General features: G+C 41.6%; 2 protein-coding genes across 2 annotated transcripts in view; one reads left to right on the forward strand and one right to left on the reverse strand.

The window, feature by feature from the left end:
- sacm1lb (SAC1 like phosphatidylinositide phosphatase b) overlaps positions 1–10,104 on the reverse strand; it is a 34,155-nt gene extending 24,051 nt beyond the window's left edge. Inside the window, exon 1 of the mRNA XM_051075993.1 lies at positions 10,101–10,104. The gene's annotated coding sequence lies outside the window, so the exon portion shown is untranslated. The remainder of the gene's footprint in view (positions 1–10,100) is intronic.
- dyrk1b (dual-specificity tyrosine-(Y)-phosphorylation regulated kinase 1B) overlaps positions 135–16,121 on the forward strand; it is a 50,418-nt gene continuing 34,431 nt past the window's right edge. The window contains exon 1 of the mRNA XM_018680759.2: positions 135–890. The gene's annotated coding sequence lies outside the window, so the exon portion shown is untranslated. The remainder of the gene's footprint in view (positions 891–16,121) is intronic.

Consider the following 16,121-nt stretch of genomic DNA (forward strand, 5'->3'; position numbering starts at 1 on the left):
ATCTGCGTCCGGGTGGTCTTTTCTTAACATGATAAATAATTACACAACCACGATTTCATTAGAGGACTAACTTTTGTTAGTTACTAGTGTGATTGTCCGCGATGGATTTGTTTTGGCAGCCATTTTGTGGGAAATTTCTCTGGAGCGCGCTGGGCCGTACTTGCCTGGTGTCGGGAGTGCGCTCTCAATGCAGCCCCTCTCTCCTTTGACCGATATTAACATCACGGAGGGGCTGGCCGGCATAGAGTTAGCTGTAGCTGTGTGTGTGCTAAAATACGTGTAGTTTCTTCATAGCGTCTGTTGTATTGTTCATCGGCCCATCGGCTGGCCGTTGCCCACCAAGCAGCCTGCAGTGTGCGGACTGTCTTCCTCCAAATTCCAATGGCAGAGTTTTATTAGACAGTTAGCATGCTAGCTAACAGCTAGCCTGCTAATGTTAGCTTCTCGTCTTTAAATTAATTAAAAAAGCTGACGGTTTGAAAAGCCAGCTGGCCCACGCCGTAGTTGTAAGGTGCTCTCTTGTGTATCAGAGAATAAATCTCGAATCACTAAATTAAGTTTACTGAACAGAAAGAAGACTGAGTTTGAGGTGTCCGTGGTTGAGACAGCGAGCTGCCCACCTCCCCTTAGGCACGGTTAGCTGTGCTGCGCCGGCGATCCGTTCCCATCGACAACCCGCTCTCTGAGCTCCGGAGAATAACGCAATTTTACTGGAAACTAATCTCATCGGGATTTCTATCGTCAAACAATTCTGCACCATCATATTTGGATTTCCGCTGTGGAAGAAGGACGACTGACCCGGGGGAGGGGGCTCGGTTCGTGCGGACAGAGGGAGATAGGGGTTCCGAACATGGCTGCTACGCGGAACTTGGTTCGACACACCGCCTGAGGTAAGACACCGGTCGGCGTTATCTCTTTTTATTCATGGATGAATTTGCGGCCAGTTGGTTCTTGTTTCTAATGTGTGTGTGTGTGTGTGTGTGTGTTCGTGTGTGTCCGAGGTTTGACAGTCAATGAGCGGTAACAGCGCTTGGTAGAATAATGTTACCCCTTTCCTACGTTCTTCGCCCCTGTCATCCGGCCTCGTGTCCCCATTCCCCTGCCGCTGCCGTTCAGATAGCTAATGGGGCAAGAGGCAGGCTTTGATTAAATAGGTGGGTTAACGTCGGTGTTGGACAATGGATCATGCCGAACAATTAAGGTTTGGCTGGTGAATCTACAGTGGCTGAGACGTGCATTATGATGATGGACTTAACAACGCTGCCCCTATATAGAAGCATTCAATGTCCTCCAAGTGTAGCGTTATCAGCCCCTTGCCCTTCTAGTTTATCCTGCGACTGAGTCGTCTCTACCAGCTAACCATCTGGCGAGATGACCGAGGGTTGGGTTGGTCATAAATAGGCTAATGATTGATGCGATCAGTGTGCGTGTATCCAGGCAAGTTTCAGCAGCAGGGATATCGCGACCTGCCTTAAGTTAAACGCACGACACCAATTAGACTGGGAGAGGATGCCGGAGGAGCAAAACGGAGGGAGAGGTGGAAGATGAGTGTGCTGCTACATGATCGAGACGTGTTGCTATGCCCTAGAATGGGTGGTTATATCCTGGTGTGGTGTGTGGATGGCGATGACTTTAGGTGTCACAGCAGCCAGCCAGCAACCCCCGACTGTCCTCTGAAGATCTGCAGCATTTCATCTGCTATGGCAGCTAAAGCTAGGCACTAGCTTAGCTACTGCATCAGCCCCAGCCCCTACCCTGCCCTGGAGTAGAGGGACACAGGCACTTAGTTGCCGGGAGATAACTGCTGCTAGGCAGGGTACAGGACTGTGAGCAGACCAGTACTGATGCAGAGCTGGAACAGTCATGACTTGACATCCCCTCTCAGTTTGTCTATCTGGGTGTCTGTGGTCATTCTTCTGTCACTGCTCAACAGAAGATGCTGTGGTCTGAAATTGTTGCCGACTTAAATAAGGAGGTTTGCCACAGACACTGTGCCCCCCACCCACCCACCTTGCTGAAGTTGGGTTGCTGTTTTTCTTGTGGTGAACACATTTGAGTACCAAAATGGACCTTTCTCTCCAGCCATCTTTGCTTTTCCTAATTCTTTTCATTCATTTTTTGTCTTCTCTAACCGTGTCTTGGTAATATTCAACCACTAGGATGCATGATTGCTTAGTTTTTGTCCGCTCAACCAAAAAGGCCACATATAGGCCATAATGGAAAATTTCAGATGAGAGAAAGGACAGATTTCCAGTGAGGACGTGCTTACTTAATATGCAAGGTTCCAGTGGAAGTGGACCTTTAATCCAGGTATTTGCAGTTGCATTGTGCTACACAGGTCTCAAGTGATATTGTTTTCATCATGTCACAGTAGATACAGTGAATACATTCATTTTGTGCTGACTGCCTGTTAAGGTACTGAGCTCTGTTCACAAAACCTATTCCAGCTGAACCTGCTGCTTAGTTTCAGTCAGCCACTACTAGGTATAAGTGAGAAAAAACACCTAAGCATAGCTAGAAGACTAGCTCCTTTCCACAGTAGTCAGTATGCCACAGCCACTTTACCATCACCACCACCCTGAGCATGTATGAAAGCTAAGATTTCTGTAATTACATTTACCATCTGTAGCTGTCATCACATTTTAAAACTGCATAGAAAAAGGCTTAAAATAACAGACTTACTACAACATCCCTGGACTTGCTTTCATTTAAGTGTAAAATTAATTGATATCTTTGTGTTGCAGTGCTGCAAAATATTATGCCACAATATACATGAGGATATGGATCGCCCAGCTCTAAAATCAACGTCAATATTAAGTCAGTTGTCAGTTGGATCCCAGACTGGGTGCAAGGTGGGAGCGGAGCACCGAGGAGTGGCTTTTCTCAGTGCCAGGCATTCAGTGTTCTCTTTGACTGCATGATAACGCTTCATCCCACAGATATAATGTAAAGTAAATTTTTTGGTGCACTTTGATGTCTGGAATGGTTTTGCAGTCTGTGTCTTTTGCCAATGGACTTGGTCCCTGACTGATAGTACAGCCGTGACAACAAGCTCAGACTGTGTGTGAGACAGCTCTGACATACAAATTCAATACTTTGTAGACTCTGACAGACGAACTCCATAATTTACAAGGAACTCTGGTAACACCTTTTTGTCTCTCATCTTCCTCTACTCTTCTCTCATGGTCATCCTCTCTGCTCCTGTCTCCTTACATTCATGGATTCAACTTGGGATAACGGCACTGTTACTCCAGCTGAAACTTCTTCAACTTGAGTGCATGCATCTTTGCTTCAGCCTCTGCCATGTCGTGTCACTCTGTATCTCTGTCCTTTTGACTTTGCACTTCTTTTATTATTCTTCATGTTTTATGATGCAACTAAATAGTAGCATTCACCACATTTCATCTGGAAATTTGGAATTGTGGCTAATAAAGGTATGTGGAGAACATTAGTGCGACTATGTTCAGACATTTACGACCCTGTAGATGACAAAGGTGGTTGTGGAAAGTTTAGCAATATCCAGGGTGTTTACAATTTTTTGTAAATGTTTACTCACAACATCTACCACCACTGCTATTACTACTGCTATTGTTAATAGTAATGATAATGAAAATAAAGAAAATACAAATTATACAACCGATTTTTAAAAAGAGTCTAAATTATGTATACTGAAGGCATAACTCTAAACAATAAGGCAAATGTATGTATAATTTTGGATTTTCATTGCAATGTGAACTGTATTGCACTGCATTATATCAGCCAAAACTCTCCATATCTGTTAAACAAAGCTTCAGTAACTCTTTGCATTAGTTTTGAATTAAAATTAAATTGGAATAATTAGATCGGGGAGAGTTTTGTAAAACAGCAACACAGTATGTATCACACAATTTAATCTATAAATGATAATGTTAAATTGCCCAGTTTTATTGAACTGGATGGAGCTTTCTTCAGAGTTAGCATTGGGACTGTGAACAGTCATTTTTTGCTGTTGATTAACCTGTCCCTTTTCTTGATTAATCAATTAGTTGTTTAGGGTATAAAATGTCAGTAAGTTGAGAAAAATGTCTTTAAGTGCAAGGTGACAATGATCAATCAGTTGTTTTCCCAAGCCAGCACTTCACTACTTACAAACATTCAGTCACAGTTGGACATGAAAACGACAGGCAGCACATCCTTACAGCTGACAAAAGAGGGTGACTGCTATTCTTGCTTAAATTTCTGACTTTTGCATCAATGTGATGAATAACCTTGATTTGTCACAAATTTCTATTCCTGGATTAGCCAACCACAGACAGTCAAACAAAAGGCATTAGATTTAGAATGGATATTGTTTAGGTTAGGCTGTCATCTACTACATGGCTTCTCTCAACAAATTTTTTTCTTTTCTGGGAAATCTTCTGGGACAACACTGCACTATGCATAATTTTGAGAAAAAGCAACAAATATATTGTAGAATATATATATATATACTGCACTGCGTTGCCTACAGGCTCTGTAGTGTTTACTAGGATGCTGCATTAATTGTGTTATTGATCACACTTCAATTGAACATGAATTGTGAAGATCTCAGCAGGTGTAAATGACATCTGTGCAGTTTGGCCCCATTCTTAATAAAAACTGTCTGTCAGAGCTTGGGCAGTTTGAACTGAGATAATGTAAACTCTGATCAATACCAGGAGTAAGTGCAAGGATTTGTGATTAGATGTCATTATTCAGATAATGTATCCAGATACACATCACAAGTTAGCACTAGGTGGAAATGGGGTCTAAAATATTGATATGACATGCTTGAAGGTTCAAGGAGCAACTCCACATCAAATCTGGTATGGAGGAAAAGCATTGCTGCAACAAGCTCCATCTGTTGCAATGGCCAATATGACAAAAAAGCTTGGGCTTGATTCACTGTTTTAATGGATTTTTCTCTGGCAGATGCAGGAAGACTTTATCCATATTCAAAGTATACAGGTTTTCCCACACAACTATGGACTGTCAGCAGAAGTTACTTCAACTAAGCAGAGCACACAGATGTCCACTTTAATAATCAGTTTCAGTGCAGACAGAAGTCTACACATCAAATGCTCAGTTTGCGTTTCTTGACATCAGCTGATATCACAGTTGGCTAGCTAGCATTAGCTACCTGCAGGTGGAAACAGACTCACTAAAGCTTTACCTTTCATAATGCCTCCTCAACAAGCATAAACCGAGGGTGCAAATCAGTGAGCTGTGAGGGACCGTTATGCTAGATTTGTAACAAGATTGTCAGAACAGAAGCCACCTGGAGTTGAGATATTTGACATCACACCGGGACTGTGTGACTCAGCATGGCTAATGTGGCCAGCTATCATCTATGAATTCAAAGTTATCTAAGTATTAAATGTTACCACCATCAGTACTTGAAATAGCTCCTCATGCTAAAGCCCGAATGTTCAGTCAGTCAAACAAGCTGAAAAGTGGGACAGATGACATCTCATAAAACCAGCATAAAACCACACGACCGGAGCAATGCACAACCATATTCAGCACAGGTATGTGGACATAATCTGCAAGGAAAGAACGCTGCTGGAGCTAACACTGCTAACCAGGGGTTGCATTAATCAAATATTTCATGTCATTGACTGAATTTTTTAAAACCATGGTGGATAAACCTGAAGGCTGTCCATCATTTAGATGGATTTGAACATAATTAGACAGCAACTTCTGTGGCATCACACTTATGCAGGCAGAGTGCATTGCATAGCATTTCGCTATCTGAGGGCTGACAGTGTATTGGAGAGTTACGGGCTGGAGGCCTTGGAGCACGGCTGCACCCCTCTGTGAACTGTACTTAATTCTGTAATTGGTAAAATGAAAAGTTTGGATGTTGTCCTGTTAATGTGCTCTTTGCAGCTGGTGTCTGTATTCAGCCAAAGACTGAGTGAAAAGACACATCACTCTGTAACACCACAGTGTAGTGACTTCACTGGAGAAATGATCAGCTGATGCATGTACAGGGTGGCACAGTGGTGCAGTGATTAGCATGTCACTTCACTGCAAGAAGGTACCAGGTTCCAGTCCAAAGTGCCAGAGTCCAAAGACATGCGGGTTAGTTGGTGATGTGAATGTGAGAGTGAATGGTTGTTTGTCTCTATATGTCAGCCCTGTGATAGACTGCTGATCTGTCCAGGATGTGCTTTCATCCAGTGCCAGGTGCGATTGGCGATAAAGGACTCACAGACAGAGACTAGATTCTCTGGTCTGATGAAACCATGATTGAATTGTTTGGCCTCAATTCTAGGTTTCATGTCTGGAGGAAACCAGGCGCTGCTCATCACCTGCCAACTACCACCCCAACAGTGAAGGAATGGTGGAGGAAGCATTAGTCTGTGGAAGTGTTTTTCATCAGCAGGGAAAGGGATATTGGTCAGCATGTAGGGAAAACTGAACAGAGAAGGGTATAGAGATACCCTTAATGAAAGCCTGGTCCAGAGGGCTCAAGACCTCAGACTGGGCTGAAGGTTCACCCTCCAACAGGACAATGACCCTCAGTATACAGACAACACAGGAGTGGCTTAGTGACAACTGTCTGAATGTCCTTGAGTGGCCTAGCCAGAGCACTGACTTGAACCCAATCCAGCATCTTTGGAAAGACCTTAAAATGACTGTCCACCGATGGTCTTCATCCAGTCTGACTGAGCTTGAGAGGTTCTGCAGAGAAGACTGGCAGAAAATCACCAGATCCAGGTGTGCAAAACTTAACTCATTATGGGATGTTGAGTGCAGCTTGATGAGGGGTAACACATGAAGTTTAGCATAAAGCTGCAACAGAATCCATTATCTTCCACTTATCCGGTGTCGGGTTGCGGTGGCAGCATGCTAAGCAGGGTTTTCCAGATGTCTCTCTCCCCAGCAACATTTTCCAGCTCCTCCTGGGGGATCCTGAGGCGTTCTCAGACCAGATGAGATAATCCCTCCAACAAGTTCTGGGTCTGCCCCAGGGTCTCCTCCCAGTTGGACAAGGAAGGTGCTCAGAAGGCATCCTAATCAGATGCTCAAATCACCTCAGTTGGCTCCTCTCAATGCAAAGGAGCAGTGGCTCTTCTCTGAGCTCCCCCCTCCGAACTCCTCACTCTATCTCGAAGGCTGAGCCCAGACACCCTGTGGAGGAAACTCATTTCAGCCACTTGTATCCACTCCAAACCCCCTTCACCACAGCATTCTGGTACAGTGTCTGTATTACTGCTGATGCCACCCCAATCCTCCTGTCAATCTCCAGCTCCTTCCAGCACTCACTTGTCAAGCAGAGGTACTTGAACTCTGTCTCTTGGGGCAACAACTCAGTCCCAACCCACAGGGAGTATTCTATTGTTTTCTAGCAGAGAGCAATGCCCTCAGATTTGGAGGTGCTGACTCTGATGCTGCCACTTGGCACTCAGCTGCAAACTGCCCCGATATAGAAGGTCTTGGTCTGATGAAGCCAATAGAACCACATCATCTGTAAAATGGACGCTCTCCTCACCTCAGCTGCTGCAACATAACAAAATGTGAAAGAAGTTAATACTTTTAGAATGCACTGTGCTTACCTTTTCAAACATTGTGCTGCTCATCTTCTGGATTGTAGATATAGTCTCTAAACATTAATTAAGCTGCCACTAAAAACTGCTGTTTCTCTTTCCTCTCAGTCAACAAAGGAAAAATCAAAAAGGATTTGGATATGATAATCACCAAATGCCATCAAACCTCATTGTCAGACAGTATGTTGCAACTGCTAGATGGCAGTACAATGAGCCCAGATGTAGTAAAAGGAAAACATCTGCAATTATGACACCTCCATGTAACTGAATTGAAAAAACAAAAATATGACAATATAGTTCATGAGACAATATCAGTCAGTTAATATCTTGTATTGCTGTATTAGGCCAATTGTAAGCAATGTTGCAAATCAACCATGCCATAGATGGAACCACACCACAACAGTGCTCCTTCCATCCACATCCAGACTTGATATGTCAATTATCATCATACATGATGTTCAGTATCGCCCAGGGTTTGTGTCTGCACACATACTTTTTAACAACTGTCCTGCTGACCTTCCTGAGGCTTTCCAATGAGTACTAAGGTGCATTTGTATTCTGTTCACAGACTTAAACTGCAGTTAATCGATATACAACTATGGCTTAACCTTTTTACAAAACAAAAAATGTGTAACAGTCAGGCAATCTGAAACCAACCCAAATACTCCTGAAATTAAAGGGAAAAAAATGTTCTTTTTTTTTTCTTTCTTTTTTTTTTTTTATTAGGCTTAAATCAGAGGTTTTCAAACTGTCAGGCATGCCTCCCCAGGGGGACATGGGAGAGCTGAAGAGAAGCTAGCGAGTCAAGTCAAATTTATTTATACAACTCAATATCAAAAATTTGCTTTAGGGGGCTTTACAATCTGTGCAGCATACAACACCCCCCTGTCCTTAGATCCTTGAATTAGATACAGAAAAACTACTTCAGGAGGAGAGACTGAGGAGGGATCCCACCTTTAGCGCAAACAGACATGTATGATGTCATGTGTACAGAATAGAGAACATAATAACTTTACAGTATGGACGATCAGGATTTCAACATCAAAAACTGTAAACACACACCAAGTTTCTGTTTATTAGGTCCACATAGCCAAACCTGAGTCAGTCTAATCCATTAGTCCTGCAGTAAATCCTCTTTCGTGAAGCCTCTAAAGTTCAGTTTGTGTTGAAACTGTGGTCAGTTTGGAGGATCTAGTTTGTGATGCTTCAACACAAACATAACCTTTTAAACTATGATGAAGGTAGGATTTACTGCAGGTCTGCCGTATTAGACTGCTGTTTTAGTTTCAGTCAGGTGGACCTAATTAACTGTCAAGTGAGTGTATATGAAGAATGTGAGGATGAGGATGTTAAGCAAAGTAGCCTGGTTAGCTACTCTGTGTATGACAAAAGTTAGCCAGCAACCTGCCAAATGGCAAGACTGCAAGCTAAAAAAAATGTAATCAAGATTCATCAAACTAGGTAAATAACTAAGTGTGTAAACTGCTTGTGTGGGGATGTGAGGTTTCTCACCATTCTCCTAGTGCCCCTCTACTCCCCTAGTAACAATAATACTACCAGCAATTAGATGGGAGATAAAACAACTTCAGCAGTGACCTAATCCAGGTTTCTGTTCAGTTGGAATTGTGGCACACTGTTAAACACACTAACAAAAGAGCAGAGATAGCACTGAGTCTGAGGGTATCATTCTGCACTTATGTGGGTAATAGAAACACAGAAATACATGTAGTGAGCACAGAATAGATAGTAGTTTGCTCAGATTATTCTTTAAGTGATAATTTCTCTCTGTGCTCAAAACATCCCACTGTGTGTTTGTAGTGCTGCTACACTGAGAGAAATGAAGGATCATTTTTTTCCACTGTCTTTTTCTGTGCAGGACAACACCTGTCAGAATGTTAGCAACCATTCTGTGCTAATGGTGGTCTAATTTAAATGAATGAGGGGCGGCTTTTTTGAATCAAACAACTCAAATAATCTAAGTCGTTCTCTTTGAAAATGTTAGATCTGTTGTTAGGAAACAACGTGTCACCTCCAGACCTCCAAAAGGTAGGAGCCTACTCCTACTCCTTATCCTGCCATTAATCCTGGTTTTGCAGTGTTGACCAGAGCCTTATCTTGGACTCACTTAGCCTCTGTAGTCTTTTTAAGGCTCCAGCTGTGGACTTTGTTGGTTTTTTGTTATGTTTCAGCAAAGTAACGTGGGTGCTTTTGAGTGTCGTCTTTGAATCTGGTTCTACACAGCAGACTGCACAACTTTTTACACCTTAATACAATTGTTCTTCCCTCTCCTTTTTCTTTTCTTTACTCCACTGTCTCACACACATTCAGTGTCACTATCCTGCATATTTAGAAAATTAGGTGTGTTTGGTTTGATGTAACAGATCTCCTCTCATACAAAAACAGCAGAATTGTTGTCACATAAAAATGGGATCACATGGAGGCCTGTATCTCTGGAAGCAAATCACTGGCATAATAATATGAATGATTATGGCAATGAAGTTCAAATTTGAAATTTAATCACCACTGAATTTACTGCACTGAAATTTGCACAACTTGAAACTGACTATTGAGACTTTCACAAAATGAAAGTCAGTCCACACAAATTCAAAGAGATGGTCTTCAGAGTCAGATATTTCAGTGCAGTAAATGTCAACACAAATATTCAGTGGCGATTAAAATTCAAAATTTGGTATTGAGTTGCTTAAATAATTCATATTATTATGATGATGGTTTTTGATATGGTTTTTCAGTGGATGGATTTCATAGCAGTGAAATCCCTGAGGGTACTGCACTGAGCAACAGTACTATTGCTCATGAAGTCATCTCTTCATTTGTTAAAGGTGATATTTATTCTTTGTACTTTGAATACACATCAGGCTTTAATTGTGAAACCAGCTCATGGAGTGTTGACAATGCCATTGAGGTCATTTAATGTCACCAGATGTTGATTCCATATTAGCTGATCTAAAAACAGATTATACTTTTTTATACTGAAGATCAGTTTCAAACAATATCAAAATGAAATTGATTTTATTGCATCTTAAATGAAGCAAACGCATGAAAGTGAGTCAGCAAATGCCAAGAAGAGGGGTTGGATTTTCTGAACAACTGCTAACTTCTATCAGCCAGAGTGAAATTAAAAAAAAGTTCAGCTGCCTTATTTTGGTTTGTGAGCAAAGAAAGAAAAGATAGAGGCAGGCACAGGAGGAGAGGTGAGAGGAAGTTGGTTACAGCATGGGCTTCAGTTGTGGCTGCCCACAGCACACCTGGACACGTGTTTGGTGTCCTGAAGTACACGCAGCTCTTTGCATCCTACCTAGGAATTGCTTTGGAGGACTCACCCATAATGGACATCCTGTAGTTACTCCATGAAGGATCTGGCTCAGTCAACTTAAACCACACAGAGCAGCAAAAGTCCTGGAAGAGGAAGCTCCGTTTTTTAAAAGTCTCTCTGTGTTCAGCTCTCAGTACTTAAGTGGCTTCTACGTGAATCTGTGTGGTTTGGAGTTTAGTTTCATCTCTGGCTCCTTGTTTATACTTATAGATATCAGCACAGTAACAGTATTATTGGTCAAAGGAGTCTGTTGGATGCTGAGTAACTCCAGACACCCTCTCTCCTCATATCCTTCTGATGTCAGGCTAGGGGGCTGTGTCTGGCCAAAGATACTGTGGTCAGCTATGTGAGAAAAGATTGCTAAAGGTTTCAGCCATGACACTAATTTCTGTCACTTTTCATATGAACACTATAAATGTCACAACAGCTGCTAACAAAGACTCCAAGGTCAGCAACACTTGAAATTTCTTATCCAAGTTACATTCACCACTGGCAGTCAAGGCTGAAATGGGTCATATGATTGTAGTGTGACCAGTCAGTGAGGGACACATCATGACAAGTAACACCCAATCCAGACTAAAACACAACACCAGAGTTTTCAAAGTAAAATGGCGTCACCAAACATCTCCATTTTTCACATAAACTCAGGAATAGTGTGGACACCAGATGTAGATTGATAGATTGAAGAGTAAGCAGTTGAAGTGTCAGTTTTGAGGCAGTGAAAGCAGTCAACCTGTCAATGGAGTAAAAAGTGAGTAGTAGCTGAAATGTCAGATAGAGCTGAAAAAGGCTGGAAAAGCTAGTTAGTGGATCTTGAGTTAAGTTTATCATCAGTTTACTTGTGTTTACTTTTTCCTGATGATCTTTACCCTTAATTTGAACCAGTATATGCCTAATCCTAACCATTAATCTAAATTTAGATCAAAGCCATTTTACAGCATGCTGAAGGCCGGTGCAGTGAAATGAAATTGGAGCCCTCAATTTTGGCTGAATTAGACAAAATGTCTCCATTCAGCTGGTGTGATGCTGAGTGTTGGGCCCTGAATGTGACCAGTGACATAACCTAATATGCAGACACACAGGCACTCATACTATGAGGAGTGATTCATGCTCTGACACACAATATCGTTGTGCACATATCTGTCTCTTGTCTCACAAGCACATTTCATTCAGTCTGAACATCAACAGCAAAAAGGCAGACTACATCAGCAGCCAGCCCTGGTACATCCACTGTGCTCTGAAAGACTTCACAGCCACCTCCTAGTCAGGCCTCTCAGCTCATGTGGCTCTAGTTTTTGTCTTCCTTCAGGTCTGTCAATACGTTTCTCTCTGTGTATGTGCAGTGGTAATTTGGGCCAGAGGGTTGTTGCATGTGGCCCCCTCCACCTGTCCTTACTGCGACTCTATTTCTGGGTCTCACACTGAACCTGACTATGCTCGCCTGGCAACAGTGTGCCTGTATATATATATGTATGCACAGTCTGTGTGTGTGTGTGTGTGTGTGTGTGTGTGTGTACGTGTGTTATTCCAGTCCTGACCACAGCTGGACCAAAGCTGTATAGGCTCATATGGACCGACTGTAACAGCAGAACAGTGACCCACTTGAACCCTCCTGCTATAACAGGGATGAAACTAATGTTGGCACCAGGATTCAGCTTCAATAAACATGACATGTTGTTGGTCTGAGATACATAGGGGTTTTTTTCATCATGTGCTGTGTGTTGAATGATTTATTCTGTTGTCAGTCTCATCTGTGTTGTGTTCGGGGGGGGGGGTGTTAATGAAAAAAATAGTAAAATAGTTGGGCTACACACACTTAAAACTCATCAGTCAGAGCGTGATTTATTTCTCAGTTGTGGTGAAATCTCAAACTTTCTCATTAGATCCACCTGTCTATAACCTCTGAAAACCATAAAACAGCAATCTGTCTAATCAGGCATCCCTGCTTAGGTAGTATTAAAAGTCACGAAGAACTGTTTCCTTAAGTTTATTTAATTTTGATTATCATTTCTGAAAAAAAAAATGATCAGGTCCAAGCTATTGGTCACTGATCTTAAGGCTGACATGGGTATTTTACATTTTGGGATTTATCTGAATGTAAAGCAACACTATAGACAAACTTTTCTAATTACAGGCAGATGCCATGTACATTAAAAACTCTGTCACTCCAACAATAATGTCATGCTTCTAACTAAAATGTCAAGCTTTCATTGTATGTGTGAACCATATAATACTGATGGTTCAGTCTAATTCCCTCCAGTTTGAGATTAGGGTTACTGAAGTATTTACATGGCAACTGTAGGTTTTACATACATGTCCAGTAGAGGGCCGGTCAGACACAGTACTCTGGTGTTCCTCCAACACCAGTTAAGAAACCTCACATCACAAACCTCCAAGAAATGGAAATTAATTTATTCTTAACATGTAAACCTCAGTCCCTGCTGAAAAAGACTAGTTTTACTTTTTAACTAAATCTTTTGCTTTTACAAGTTGACCGCTATCTGCTAACCAACTCTCTGCAACCTTATGTATGTCTTAAACATATATTTAATGGTTTTATTCAGTGGTCACTGGTTTAGTTCTACTGTAGCCACAAGAAATCGGCACAGGAACTCTATCACTCTTCAGCACCTGTCAGAACATCTGCTGTCTCCCTTTCACTTCATCTGAAGCCTATGTGACTGATGAGTTCAGCAGTGTGTTTTCTTTTCCTTTAACCACATTGGAGCAGTGAGACTGAACCAAAATCTTTTGTTCCCAAAACAATGAGCTAAAAGAGTCTAGGAAGCTAAACTGTGTAGAACTGAGAGTAGCTCAATCCATTGTATTGACGATTGCGCCTCTAAATAACTGGACATAAAATACTCCACCACTCCACACCCCCAAAGGAAAAGAAGTGTAACACTGTGAATTGATGTTAAATAATTTCCAAATAAATGAAAAATGCAGTAAAAATTATTAATGTTTAAATTTAATTTCATTATCTTACAATCGGATTTCTAACACTCATGAAATCACAATGTAATTAAGGTAAATTGGAGCGGTTTGTTGGCAGAGGAGGGCTTTGGAAGTTTACAGCAAGAACAACAGTTCCAATCATTTATTACATTTATTAAAATATGAAAGGGGTTTATAATACACTAAAAGCATCAACCAACCAGCCAGTTCTGTTTGAGTATAACAAACACTAGGCACAGATGATAAACCCTAGGTTAGCAAGACTATATCCAGATAACCGAGAGAAAGGAGCAGACATGAATCTGCAGGAGGGAATGACAGTGTGTGTGAGAGCGAGCAGACAAAGGATTTGGAGCACAAAGCAGTAGACTTAAGTTTCCAACTTGGACTCTAAGCAAATTTGTCCATACTAACTCACTGCTAACACTAAGATTACCATGTTGAAGTGTGGGTGTATGTGTCAAAGAATGTGTGAAAGGTCTGTCTGAGGCTGAACAAACTACAATGAGCAGACAAGCAAACACCAGATTACACATAAAAACCTACCACACATCCAGCATTAGAATTCAATCATTTAGCATCTAGTCACCCACAGTCCTGTGACTAACTTCACCCAGATGTCCGCCTTACTTGATGTTCGCACATGAAAGCGTCCAGATGTGTGCTTGTCCGTCTTTTCCACCAAATAACTGTGAACAGATGCAGCAGCTGGCGGAGGTGTGTAGTCCCGTTTCTCCCGGCTCATCAGCTAGGTCAGGCCTTGTGTCTCTGGCCGGGTCCGACTTGTATGAAGTGATGGAAGGATTCCAGAGAGTTGCTGATTGATTGGAAATAAAGGGAGGTGATTGCCTTTTACCTCTTTTCAAACTGTGTGGCTTGAAGTAAAAGTGAACTGGTTACAACAGAAGATTAGTAGATGAACAAGGCTGGACTATCTTACAATAAAACTGGCCGGTGGTAATGTCAGAAGACCTGGTCCTGTTGTCTTTGTCCTGCTCTGTAGAAAAGGAGGTATCTCCTTACTGTCAGTTTGATGGCGCAGTGGAAAATTCAGTGTAAGCATGGTTTTTGTTAATAAACTTCGGTCATGGGCCAGCATCATATGTAGATTAACTTTCAAAGATCTTCATCCTTGAGAAAAAAGTTCAAAGGTCCACTTACTAGCTTTCAGCCAGTGAAAGATCAAGGACCACATTAACTCCAAAAACCAGAGATTGTGTTTGAAGAGAGACTGGCGTTACCATTTCCCCTCATATACAGCCAGCTGTTATCATGTGACCAAAGTCCACAGGATGAATAGAGAACTGCAGGAATGAGTCCTAAAACCTGGATATAAGTTAGCATGTTAGCATGTTAGCACTTCCTGTTCCCTTGTCTCAAAATCAATGGGTTTCTGGTTAAATGTCTGAAATAAAGTCTGTGGTTTTAACACAAGCTCAAGACATTTTCAGGTTTGATTCTACAACATAAAGAAAGTCAGAACACTTGTGATTTTTTAAAAGCTTTTTTTAAAAGGTGGTTGCTAATAAGTGGCTAAATAAGACCACAGAGGTTGTAAACTTGATGGTCACATGATGTCAATGTCATGTGACCGTGGTGTAGTTGGTTTATAGCCTAATATTAGGTTTTTACTTCTGGAGATTGGATTTAGGCTTCAAACATCAGAACAGTGGTGTTCATCTGTGAAGATTATCTGATCAACTAAACCTGAAGGATCAGAAACTTTAGTTGAGCTTATTTGTTGCTGAATTGAAACTATCCCATTTGCTTTTTGTGGAGGGAACTAGGGTGATGGCTGGCCTACAGAAACACATCATCCATGTACCACTCTGTTCATCCTGAGGGTAACATGGATGTACCAAATGCCATGACAATACAGCTAATAGATGTAGAGATAGCTGAAGACAAAAACAAAAATGTCAGCCTCATGGTGGTGCTGGAGGAAAAAATCAGAGGATTGTCAAAATGATAAAGCTGTAATTTCTAGAAAACATGGGCACCAAAGTTTCATGGCAATCCATCCAGTAATTGTTAAGATATTTCAGTCTGGACCAAAGCGGTGGACAGACCAACAGTGAATGTGGGACAGACTGACACTGGAGCCTCACAGAGGCCTGGCTAAAAATACTTTACTTAAAATAATTCAATAAGTACACAGCTCCATGTTATGTAGCCAAGTGGTGAATAATGTATAAAATTTGTATTTCCTGCAAATGTGATTACATTGGAATATTTGGGAATTTAAATCAATTTCCTGGATTAAAACATAACTTTACTTC

This window comes from Lates calcarifer, linkage group LG15, assembly GCF_001640805.2.
Source record: "Lates calcarifer isolate ASB-BC8 linkage group LG15, TLL_Latcal_v3, whole genome shotgun sequence".
NCBI classification, from domain to species: domain Eukaryota; kingdom Metazoa; phylum Chordata; class Actinopteri; family Centropomidae; genus Lates; species Lates calcarifer.